Consider the following 9,947-nt stretch of genomic DNA (forward strand, 5'->3'; position numbering starts at 1 on the left):
CCTAGAATTCTAGTCTTTTGCCCCTGTTAAACGACGCTTTAGGCGGTGATCTAAATTTATTATATTAGTGGTTGTGCTAAGCTAGAAAACAGGAAAAAGTATTACTGGCAAGTAGAATAAACTTTAAGGACTTTACTAAATTTTACAAGGCCTATTGTTAACAATACTCCTAACCGCCGATGGTTAAGGGAATTACATAACTGCTATGGTTACCAGGTTAACTACTTCACGCAACTTTTACTTACTAGTAATACCTTCTCCTGTTTTCTAGCTTAATATAACCACTAATATAATAAATTTAGATTACTACTTAAAGTATTATTTAATAACCTGGTAGCATGTCCTTAATTAAACTAGGACTTTAATTGGCTATATTTATTTTACTATATTATTTACTATACTAATTTTAATATTAATTTTATAAAGTACCCTACTTTATTAAATCTAGTACCTTAATAGCTAGTGCCCTGCTATTTTTTTGTCATTTTATTATATTATAGGTTTGCTAATTCTTGCCTGCTTTTTTTTTACTACTTTTAAAAACTAGTTAATTTATTTTAAAACTAAGTATATATTTTTTAAACCCCTATGTTATTTAAGTTTTTTATTAGCTAACTAATATTAGTACTTTTATTATTTTTACTTTATTAATTTATATTGTTATTATTACTTTTATTAATTTTTTTATTATTACTAGTTTACTATATTTTATATTATTTTATTAAAATTATTATAAGCTTTACTATACTAGTTTTTATTCTTATTATTATTTATAATATTAGTAAAATTAAGCAAGTATATTATTAAAGCCCTATACTTTACCTTATTAAGTATTTTATTATTAAGTATTTTATTAAAGTTTTTTAAAAACTTTAAGTTTCCTACTAACTAGATATTAAATAGGTTTAATTTAAATTAAGTAGTTTTAAAATTTTTTTACTTATTTAAATTTACTAATATTCTGTTGCAGGTGTTAAACAACACTTTAGGCGGTGATCTGAATTCATCATATTAGTGGTTGTCCTAAGCTAGAAGACAGAAAAGGTATCGCCGGTAAGTAGAGGTTGCGCGAAGTGGTCAACCTGGTAACCATAGTGGTTATGTAATTCCTTAGCCATCGGGCGGTTAGGAGTATTGTTAATAATATAGGGGGTTTACAAGACTAATGTCCTTGTTAAATACTAAAAACAAGAATAGAAAATAGAGATAGAAAAGCAATGACATATTAGTATATTAGGTAATACCATATAAAATTAATATAAGAGACCTTCCTTATACTCATGTATAAGTTCTTTAGAACTGTCAAGGTTAGTTTAATAAACCTATTTATTATTATTTGGACCATAACCTTTCTAGTAAATAAGATATTTAAGACAGGGAGTATAGTTTTAACCAAGCAGGCAAATTCTCTTTCCTAGAATAGCTTTAACTTCCTAGTGGTCCTTATTTTTAGGGAACCTTTTATTAAAAATGGCTTTAGGCAGTGGCAGTTCTTGGCCATAGGGATCATGCTTATAATTACACCAGGCAAGTTTAAGCTAAGTAATTAAGAATACTAGGTGCACCTTCTAGTTTTGTGGGAGTTCTAGCAAGTAAGCATGTTAACCAATCCTTTTAAGAACCTTTAGGGAACTGGAATAGAGATGCAAGAACTTTAAATATGGTTTTCCAGGAAGGTAATATTTATAATAAAGCCTTAAATAAACCTAATCTTTAGGATAGAATTCTATAGGTAGGTATTTTTAATTATAGGTGTCCTTTATTTAAATAGTAGTAAAGTTTATTGCCTCCTTAGCATTAAAATAGATAGAGAAGTCTTGTTTAAAAACTTGCTAGATTAAGGCATTCTAGGGTTAGTAAAGCTTAAGGCTAAATAATAGCTTGTATAAAGTTTTGCTAGTTAATATATTTAGGGAACTATTTATAATATTAAGGACTAAAGGTAACTAGTTTAACTAAGGGACACCTTGTATATAGCTATAATAAAACATAACTTTAATAGTTTAAATTATTTACTTAAATTAGCTATTAGTTTGTGGGTAAAAGGTAGTAAAGTAGTGCCAGCTTGTACCTAAAGCAGTTATTATACCCTTCTAGAAAGTAAATATAAAGTAGGGATCCTGGTTAGAAATAAAGTATTATAGAAGACCCTAGTTATAGGATTAATAGTACTTGGTAAAAGCAAGACCCTATTATTTTATAGACTAGGTGCTATACCTGGGAATTAGGCCAATATATTTAGTAAACTTATTAATAATAACTAGTAATATATTAAAGTTATTAGTGGCCACTAGTAATATAATAATAAAGTTTATAGTAACTATATTAAATAAAACTAGGGCAGGCAATACTAGCTATAGAGTACTATAAGGTTTATATCTTTAGGGAATATTTATTTAGCAGGCAGGGCACCAAGTAATATATTTCTTTAGCAATTTCCAACTATAATAAATAAAAATGCCTTTTATAAAGTAAAGATAGTATTTAAGACCTTAATAACTATAATTATTATAAATTATTTAAAAGAACTTGGTGGCCATAGATTAAGGTAGGTATAACCATAGCTTTTTATAAAGGTCTTTATTTACTTCCTTTTTTAGGATATAAAGTAGACTATTAACTTTAATATATAAAAGCTTTACTTTAAGATTAGTATGCAAAGTTTAAAGAATTAGGCTTACTTAAAAATTATTTTAATATTCTTATTTAAGTTAAGCTTTAAATTTATTACTAAATTTAATAGTAGAACTAGTATAATAGGCTTTAATATTAAGTAATATATTAAGGTTAGTTTTATAGGCTAGAAGTTAGTCTTTAAGTCCAGGTAAGCAAGAAAGAGTATTAGTAATAATATTAGTTTTGCCAGGTTTATAGAAGATGTCAAGTTTAAACTATTAAATATAATGGCTTGCCTATACTAGATAAAGGTTTAACTATTTTAAAGTGACTATATTAAATAATATATATTTTAAAATGCCAACTATAAATACATGATTTATATAAATAATAACTAAAAGACATGATATATTAATTAGGTAATATACTTTTTAAAGAACCTAGACAAGGCAGGAGACTTCTAGTTTAATAAGCTAGTAATTCTACTTTATAAAAGTTAATACTTAAAATAAAAATAGGACTAGTTTTATTAATATACAAGCAGGTGGAATAGACAATAACTTTAGGTTTAAGAAACTATTAGTATCCCTTGTATAAAATACCATGGCACCTATTCCCTTTATAAAAGTATTAAGATTAATAAATAGATGGCACTCTAGATTAAAATAAGCAAGGAAGAGTAGGTTTAAGAAAGCTTTTTACAAGTAATTAAAGGCTTCCTTCTTAGTAATAGTAGGCTTTAAAATAGGTATTAATAAAGTATATTTATAACATGCTTAACCTTTAAAAGGTCTATTTTACAATAAAGTAGTCTTGCAAGCCTTTAAAGGTTTAGTAAATTTTATATAGTTTTTAATATAGTGGCAAAACCACCTAGTTAAGCCTAGGTAAATCTTTAAGGCTTAAAGATTTTTTAGGAACTTAAGCTTCTAGATACTTTAAAGCTTTTCTTTTAAAGTACTAAGACCTAGTATATCTACCTATTAACCTAGTAGCTGGACTAAAGGAAAACCTAAAAAGGCTTTAACAAGTTTAAGTTTAATATTTAAGTTTTATAAATACTTAAATACTAGTTCTAGATAGTATAAATACTCTAGTAGGTTTTTTAAAGTAATAATAATATTATTAATATAGGCCTTGTAAAACTTAGTAAGGTCCTTAAGGTTTAAATCTATTTACCACTATATATATAGGACACTATTAATATAGCCTATAATTGCCATATAAAAGACTTCTTAACTATAATAAGTAATAATAGCAAGGTAGTTTTAATAGTCCTGGTAAACTAGCTATTAATAAAAGAACTTGCAGGTATTAATAATATTAATATAATTATATTTATAAACTATATTAATAATTTTACTTTAACTTAGGATAGGATAGAAATTAGGGATAGATTTATAATTTAGACTATAAATATTAATAATAGCATGACCTTTCTTGGTTGGAGGAATACTAGGTTTACTTAATAGTATTAATCTCTAGACTATAAAGACAGGGTACCTGGAAGGGGTATGGCTATTTATAAAGGATATTTTTTACTATTAATATAGCAGGTTAAATATAGCATTAATATACTACTTGCTTTTTAAACTAATATAGTAGACTTAAGGTTTAAAAAGTTGGTCTTCCTATCCTTCCTTTAGTAGTATTTTTATTTATTTATCCTTAAGTATATTAATAGTTTTAATATTTATATTATCCTTGCTTGCCTAAATATTAAAGTAGGAGATTAAGGAGTTAAATTACTTAACCAGGTTAGGGTTTTAACCATAAACTATAATACTATTATAGAGAACTATAGTATTATTAAGGTCCTTTCTAGTAAAAAAATTAGGCAGGAGACCAGGCTTGGTTTTAAAAGCTGGTTTCTTTAAACTTATAACTATAGTATGGTTAGTAGTTATTTTAATAGTAATATAATTTACTTCTAGAAACAAGTATTTAATAAAATTATAGTAGGATAAAGTCTTAATTTTAAATTTAATAAAGATTATTTAGTTATATTAACAGGCAAGAACTTTAGCTTTAAAATTAACATAGTAGGTAGTAATATAGTTAAAATTAAAGACTTTACCCAAGTAGTAATAACAGGCAACTATAACAGGCTTGTTAGTCTTATTAATTACTTTAATAAATAAAAATTTATAATTTATTAAATATGTGTAAATAGTAAAACTAGTAATACTAGTTTAGGGAACACCAGGCAGACATGTAAAAGGTTTAAAAATAAAATCTTGGTCTTTTAGCAATAAAACTTATATTTTTATAGGAATTCTTGCATGGGAATAGGAAGGTATAACTATTTACTTTTAAATAATAACAAGTACCTTTTTAATTTAGTAAGCATGACTTTTATAATAAATTTTAAAGTCTAGGGAACTATAGGAAGTAATAATACTAGTTTTTGTCTTAAAATTTAGCAATAGACCTTCTTATTTAATAACTTTAGTTTTAACAAGTAGTTTTACCTTAAGGTTATTAACTAGGTATATATAAAGGTGGAGTTTAGCAAACCCCTACTAGCTATTAGGAAAGGTTCCTGGAATAAATAATAAGAAAATAGTAATAGTATTGGCTTTTTTAGTAGACTTAATACCTTTAACTATTATTTAATTATTAGTTTTCTTAATAGTAATACCAGGAATGCTCTTTACTAAAGTGGAATTAATAATAGTCCAGGAGTAACTAGTATTAATATAAATATCTTAAAATTCCTTAATAGTATTTAAACCAACTCTTGCTATTATACTATAATAGGTTTAAAGAAGTTCTTATAAAGAATAGTTATTATTTTTATAGTATTTAAACTTAATAATATTTATAAAACTAGTAAGAATAGTAGGAACCAGGTTAGCTTTGGCAATATATAAATAAGAAAGGTACTAATAAAGGGTAAAATTAGACTTAAAGTATTTATAATAGTGGTTGCAGGAAGCCATAATAGGTTTAAAATTAGTAATTTTAGCTTTAAATTTTAATACTATCTAGATATTAAATATATTTAAATAAAAAGCATTTTAATTTATAGAAGCAGGCACAGATTTAAGTGGCAGACTTTTATTTCCTAGAATACTAGAATTAGGCTTATTTATAGAAGCTTAACTATAGTATACTTTTTAAGGCTTATTAATAAAACTACTTTCCAGGTTATAGGGATTAACCTAGCAGGCTTGCTTGTTAGTAGTAAAAATAGGATTTTTACTATAATTAGTCTTAGGTTTAGTAATATTTACTATAAATGCTTAAGTATTTTAATTACCTAAATTCCAGCCTTAATTTTTATTAGTAAAATTCTAGTTTAATAGACAATGCTAATTCTAGGGTTAGTAATTTATATTATTAAAGCTACCTTAACCTTTATTAAAGCAGCCATGGTTTAACTAATTGCCTTAAAAGTTAAAGTTTAAATTTTAATTTTAATACCTGGAACTATTTAATAGCTACAAGTTTATTTAACCTTAATATAGCCTTTAAGGTTAATAATTACTTTAATAGGATAAAATGGCAATAAAGTAGTTTATAGGGATAGGGTTTTGCTAGTAAAATAGCTAAGGCTATAGGTAATATAGTTAATAGCTAATAAGAGGGTTAGTTAAAGATTAAAAACTATAAGGAATAGCAGGAGCAGGGTATCTAGATTAGTATAGGACCTTAAAGTTAGGACCTGTATTATTATTATTATAACTACTATAGTTAAAATTTTAATAATTATCTTACTTGTTATAATACTTGGTAGTAATATTTTACTAGATATACTAATATTAATTAAGCTTTTTAAAAAAGAAAGCTAAGCTTATTTTAGGTTTAAAAATTAAAATATCTTGCTATAGGTTTGGATTTAAGTAATTTTAAATTATAAATATTTAGTTATAGAAACTAGAAATCTTGGTAGCTTAGTATAGGTATATAACTTTTTTAGTAAAAGCTTGTAAAGTCTTTCTAGTATAAATATTAAGATATTTATAAGACAAGACTATAAGCTTATAAAGGACAGCTTAAAAATTAGGCTTAAAGTACTTGGCTAGATAAGCAAGCTAGCCAACTTTTATAAAAGCAGCCCTAAAAGTAACTTTTTTAAAATTTATAAGCTATATAGTAAACTAGCTAAGGGCACTTTTATAAAGGCATGCTTAAATATTTGCCTTAATTATATCTTTTTCCTTATATATAATAATATTATAAATTTAATTTATAAAAATATTAATATTTTTATAGTAAGTAATATTACTAATTTACTTAATAGTAATATTTTTATTAAGGTTAGGCTAGAAATATTTAATTTTCTTTATTTTCTAGTAACTAGTCTATTTATTAAATAAAAGATTGCCATTAGTATTACTATTTAGTTAGCTAAATAATAGTAAAGGTAATAAAGGTCCAGGAGGACTAGGGGGTCCAGGAGGTCCAGGTAGTTTACTAGGAGGACTATTTCTATTCCCTAAAGGTAGACCTTGGTTTCTAGAAGGGTTAGGTAAAGTAGGTCCAGGCAGTCTAGGAGGATTACCAGGGTTTAAAGGACTATTACTTAATTTTAAAGCTTTAAAAGTAAAAGCTTTATTATATAAAGGGTTTAATAAGGTAGGGTTAGCCCTTTTATTAAAGTAATACTTAAATTACTTAAAGCAGGTATTAATATTTCTTTAATTTTACTATATAATACTAAGCAGATTGCTTAAGGAAGGCTTATCCTGGTAGAGAGTTTAAATATTAATTTTAAAACTAGAGGCAGCCATGGCTTAAGTTTATAAAAGGCAAGTTAAACTTGCAAAATAGTTTTAGTTTCCTTTATATAGTTATATAAAATTAAATACTAGGTAATTAAAATAATTTTAAGGAGTAAAAGTAAAGCTAAATAAAGTTCTAGAAGGACCAAGTTTAAAAATAGATGGTTCCCTAGTTTCTTTAGTAGGATCTTATTTAGTGCCAGGTTCTTTAAAATATAGTAATCCTTTAAAATTAATAAAAGTAAAATTAGCTTTAAAACTAGTAGAACTTTTAAACTATTAGTTAGCCTTAGGTTTAGGACCTAGAATTTAGTGTCTAGTATAATAGTAACAAGGGCGGGTTAGCAAAGCAGGAGTATTAAAAGTGGTCCTGTAGACTATAGGAGGTTTAAGCAAGGGATCTTTAAAGAAGCTTTATAAAGTTACTAGCCTCTAGACTTGTTCTTTAGTTCTCTAGACTTACTCTTTAGTTCTCTAGACTTGCTTTTTAGTTCTCTAGACTAGATTCTTAATAGTTGTTAAAACTTCAGGTTCTAGAGCTAGATTCGCGGGTGTAGTTAGCCAAGCTGGGTTCTTGCCTTTTAAATTACTAGAAGTAAAGGTAGAAACCACTAAAGTAAACCAGGATCAAGCAACTTTAAAAGGTTTAATAGGGTCTGCTTAATTTACTTTAGGCAATAGAGTATTAGCAATCCAGGTTAAGAAGTTAGGAAGCTTGGTAATACTAGTAAATTTAAATAAGTAGAGGAATTTAAGGACTACTTAATTTAAATTAGACCTATTTAATACCTAGTTGGCAGGGAACCCAAGGTTCTTAAAAGACTTTAGTAAAGAGTAGTTAGTAATAAGGTATTTAATAAGGTAAAGTATAGGACTAGTAAAGTTGTTAATCTTAAATAAATTAAAATAATATTAAAAGTAATTAAGTTGGTAAGTAAGTTTAGTAATATACTTGCTTGATTTTACTAGTATTAAAAATAGCAGCAATAATAAAAACTGGTACAGGGAAGCTTATAAGAATCTTAATAAAGTAGTATAAAATATGGTTAACTAGAATAATAAAAAGACTAATAAGAATAATAATAAAGATGCAAATTAATAAAGTGGGAATAATAAAAGTAATAGTATTAATTGGCTAATAAAGGACTTGGACAAAGTAGGGTTTTAAAGGTACATGCTTAATTTTAAAATAAATTAACCAGTTCCTAGAGGCAGTAAGAAAGAGCAGGCAAGGATTGGTAAACCCATGATATGGCAGAATAACTAGTAAAGTAGGTTTAAGAAAAGATGGCAGGGCACTAGCTATTAGGGTGCTAGATTTAATAAAGCAGGGCACTTTATAAAATTAATATTAAAATTAGCATAATAAATAATATAGTAAAATTAATGTAGCCAATTAAAGTCCTGGTTTAACCAAGGACATGCTACTAGGTTATTAAACAACACTTTAGGCAGTGATCTAAATTTATTATATTAGTGATTGTCCTAAGCTAGAAGATAGAAAAGGTATCACCAGTAAGTAGAGGTTGCGCGAAGTGGTCAACCTGGTAACCATAGTGGTTACGTAATTCCTCAGCCGTTGGGCGGTTAGGAGTATCGTCAACAGCAGGTTCCGCCAGTTCCATGGAACTTTAATGTTGTTTACTATTTTCTTAGTCAGATATTAGTCAGTTCTGGAGCTTAGCTTTTGGCTCCTGGTTTTAATAGCCTAAATAAAATAATAACTTTATTAAAATCTATAAATTAATACCTTATATTTAATAATTAGTAGCATGTCCTTAATTTTATTTAGGCTTTTACAAGTATTTCTTTTTACTTTTATTTAGCTATTTTATAATATTAAAATTATAGAAGTTTATTTATTATTTTACTAGTAATACCTACTTTATTAACTATAGGTTATTTAATTACTAGTTTACTTTTTTACTTTTTTTTACTACTTTTAAGAGTTAAGACCTTTATTTCCAGGAACTATAATATTATAAAATAAATTACCCCTCAAGAATATTAATTTATCTAGTTTTAAAAGCTTGTACCTTAGCTTTCTTAAACCCTGCTCTCTAGTTCTAGTTATTACCCTACTTTTTTTTATTAAGACATTATTTAGTTAACTATATTAATAGTATTTTTAAAACCCTGGTTTACTAATTAAAAGCTTGTATTATTTTATAAAACCTATTTCTTTATTTATTAAAGCTTAATACCTGTTAAACCTGGAAAGTATATAGCTAAACTAGCCCACTAACTTGCTATATTTTAGTTGTTTTTTATTAATTACCTTTAAGCTAATTACTTACCTGCCTAATTAAAAAATTAGTTATATTTTTTTAATTAAAATATTAAGGAATTCCTTTCCTTAGTTAAGCAAGTAAATCTTAAAGTTTTATCTAACTTTATTAATTATATTTATTAATATTTAAATTTTTGAGCTAACTTTACTAATCCTATAAGATTACTAGGCTAAAGTTCTTGCTTTATATTAATTGTTTTTATTAATTAAGAAAAAAGACCTTTTTATTTAATAAATTTAAGATTAAAAAAGTAGGCTAGTAAAAAAAGCTTTATTAAAGTTAACTAATTAAAATACTAATTTTTAATACTAAA

Source organism: Aspergillus stella-maris, assembly GCF_047715825.1.
Source record: "Aspergillus stella-maris strain CBS 113639 unplaced genomic scaffold BDV14scaffold_111, whole genome shotgun sequence".
Lineage (NCBI taxonomy): Eukaryota > Fungi > Ascomycota > Eurotiomycetes > Eurotiales > Aspergillaceae > Aspergillus > Aspergillus stella-maris.